Source organism: Pteropus alecto, unplaced genomic scaffold, assembly GCF_000325575.1.
Source record: "Pteropus alecto unplaced genomic scaffold, ASM32557v1 scaffold109, whole genome shotgun sequence".
Lineage (NCBI taxonomy): Eukaryota > Metazoa > Chordata > Mammalia > Chiroptera > Pteropodidae > Pteropus > Pteropus alecto.
Window position 1 is genome coordinate 8069459 of NW_006494608.1, and position 3501 is coordinate 8072959.

Consider the following 3501-nt stretch of genomic DNA (forward strand, 5'->3'; position numbering starts at 1 on the left):
CATAGGGAATACAGTTAGTATTAATACATTGGCTAGGTGGAGGAGGGTCAGGGGAGGGAGGGAGCAATTGGGGGGATCATTTTACTAACTATATAGATATCTAACCAATGTACTGTATACTTGAAACTAATTAAAAATTTTTTAAAAATAGAGCTGATAAAAGAAACAAACAAAAAGAATGTGTATTGAAAATATTTTTTGGTTGTTCCACTTATATGAGAGAAGCTCTTTAGGAATCTGAACTATGCACATAGGGGATAATAAATCTAGACGAAGGAAGAAGTACAAAAAAAAGGCATTTTGGCAGTGTTTAATTTTAAAGTTATAATTAAATCATCTGCAATAAACGGGCGAGAAATGTGGAAAAAAATATAAAGAAGGAAAGAAGGAAGGAAGGGAGAGAGCAAAGGAGGGAGGGAGGAAGCAAAGAGAAATTAAAGGAAGGGAAGGAAAGCTAAGCCAGTGGAGGAGGGAAGTTACAAAGAGAGGCTTGTTTCTGAAGATTCAAGTCCCCAAAGGTACAGAATTCATGTGGGTTCAAACTTGGCCTCTTCAATATCTCAATTGCAGAGCTGAACTGTAGGCTTGAGCTTGGGTGCTGGAACTCTTCGAAGGTAAAGTAGGACTTCACTTTGGCTTTTGTCCCTGACTCCATGGAGTTGCCTTTAATGTTGACATTTTAAAGCTGCTCTGAATACTCTGCACCATGAAGTACATTGGACAGTAAGAGGCAGACATACTTGTGAGATTCTTTTTTAAAAAATAAGTTTCAGATATTTTGTTTCCTGGATGAAGTTATTGAGGACACAATTTTGAGTGACCTTAAGCTGATGTTAAAGGTGAATATATGCTCCCTCTTCAGCTTCACGTGGAAATGATAGTAAGACCTTTAAATTAGGTTATATGACATCACGTATTTTCTTCTGAAACTTTTTAAATGAACATTTTCTAATATATGAAATGAGCATCTGATATGAAATGCTCCCATAACATCCAACCCCAACAGTTGTAAATAACTAACTTGTTTTCTCTATGCCTTTCCTTTCCCTAGCCCTGATGAATTATTTAAAAACAAACTCCAAGCAACATTTTCATTTCATCTGTAGAACTTCTGTATACATTGCTTCTTTTCATTTCAGATTCAAGGGATTAACAAATGAGCTTCAGATTGATTTGCAGAGTAAAGAGTCCAATCAGAGACCCAGAGTCTTGTGAATTTAGAGGTAGGAGGAGATAGGGGATGGCAGTTGGCAGAGACTGCGAGGAAGAAAGGCAGGGCGTTCCGAGTAAATAGAGAGAATGGCGGATTAGAAGCCCAGAGCCATGCATCAGGGCTGCAGAAGGGAGCAAGGGCTGGTTATGGAGGAGAGCAGGGAGGGCCTTGTCCTGCCACTGCAATCACCACTCAGGCAGTGTGATGTCATCACTCAAGAGCTTCCAGGGAAGGCGCTGAGCCAAGAGAGTCAAGGTCTAGGATACTAAAACTTGTTTACTTGAACTGTCAAAATATTTATTTCCACCCATTTTGATAACAACCTTCCTAAACTGTATTACACACTCTTCTGCCTCCTTAAGGACAGAAGTGCAGGGAACATTTAGCCTTTTCTCGGTGATTTAAAGGCATCACCATCAAGGTCGGTTTGTGTTGACCTCAAATATGGTCTTTCTTCCAGAGATTGAGAGTTGTTTTACCTATATGCTCCTAAAGCTAATGGCCACCAGATTTTTCTATCATTTTTATTTTAATAAGTTAAGGTAAAGATGGAAGAGACCATCTTTTCTCTCCTGTTGGCTGTTCCTTTTTACAGATACCGATGTACCTGACCATAGAGCCACTTCTGGTTTGCTTCCAACTTGGTGCTTTGAATCAGGCTGTGAGGATTGTTACACCTGTGTCTCAGGTAAGAGTAAATTGACTGTGAGTGAGAATCCAAGGGGCTCAGCTCTGAGTAAAATATGTGGATTGTGTGACACCCATTTTTTGTCTTCGGAGTCCCTTTGTGATTTACTTTTTAGTTATAGCTGAGTTCTGACACAAGATCAAAAAAATAACCTAAAATCCAATCTTGGCATCTCCCAAAGATAAGAAAATATGGCAAGACACAGGAGATGTGCAATAAGAAGCTAGAAAACATAGACACACCATGGTCAAAACATCCTCCTAGATATCCCTAGGTTTTGGTGGGAGGGAGTTAAGAATGAAAACAGTAATTTTTTAAAGTATGTTTTATTCAAAAGAAATAGATCTAACAAAAGAGACACATAATTTACTTTAAATAAGAACACATTCACCTTCATCAAAATCAGTAAGTCTACAAGCTAAAAGATGTCCATCCGATGAAGTAGATGAAAGATACTTTCCCAAAACATAATATGAACCTTTGAATACAGATAACAGAGCAAAGCCAGAGGACTTCAACTCCCCAGACATCTGCTGTAAGTCTCGGTCACCCACAGGAAGAGCTGGTTATCTTTCCAGTTAACTTACTGACAATTCCCTTGCTCAGCAAGCAGACTCTGTGTTCGTTTATTTGTTTAATTTTTATATTTTTACTTTTTTGAATTATAGTTGAGATACAATACTATATTAGTTTTAGGTGTGTAACACAGTGATTGGACATTTATATAACTTATGAAGTGATCACCCCGATAAGTCCAGTACCCATCTGACACCATACATAGTTATTACGATACTGCTGACTAGATTCCCCATACTATACTCTACATCCTCATGACTATTTCGTAACTACCAATTTGTACTTCTTAAGCCCCTCCCCGTTCACCCATCCCCTACACTTCAATCTGACAACCATTAAAATGCTTTCTGTATCTATGAGTTTGTTTCTGTCGTTTGTTTATCCCATTCTCTAGATTACGCATATGATATTTGTCTTTCTCTGACTCACTTACTCATTTAGCACAAGACCCTCTAGGTCCATCCATGTTGTTGCAGAGGGCAGACTTCATTCTTTTTTATGGCTCAGTAATATGGCTCAGTAACACACACACACACACACACACACATACACACACACACACACACACACACACCATCTCGTCTTTATCCATTCATCCACTGAGGGACACCCAAGATGCCTCCATATCTTGGCTGCTGTAAATAATGCTGCAATGAACATATGGATTCACATGTCCCTTCAAAGTAGAGTTTTGAGTTTCTTCAGATAAATACTCAGAAGTAGGATAACTGGGTCCTTCTTTGTCTCTTGTTACAGTCTTTGTTTTAAAGTTTGTTTTGTCTGGTCTAAGTATTACTACCCCAGCTTTTTTGTTTGTTTCCATTTTCATGAAATATCTTTTTTCACCTCTTTACTTTCAGTCTGAAGTGAGTCTCTTGTAGGCAGCATATGTAAGGGTCCTGTTTTCTTATCCATTCAGCCACCCTATGTCTTTTGATTGGAACATTTACTCCATTTGCATTTAAAGTAATTGTTGATAGATATGTAGTTATTACCATTTTATTATTCATCTTTTTTAGTTTTC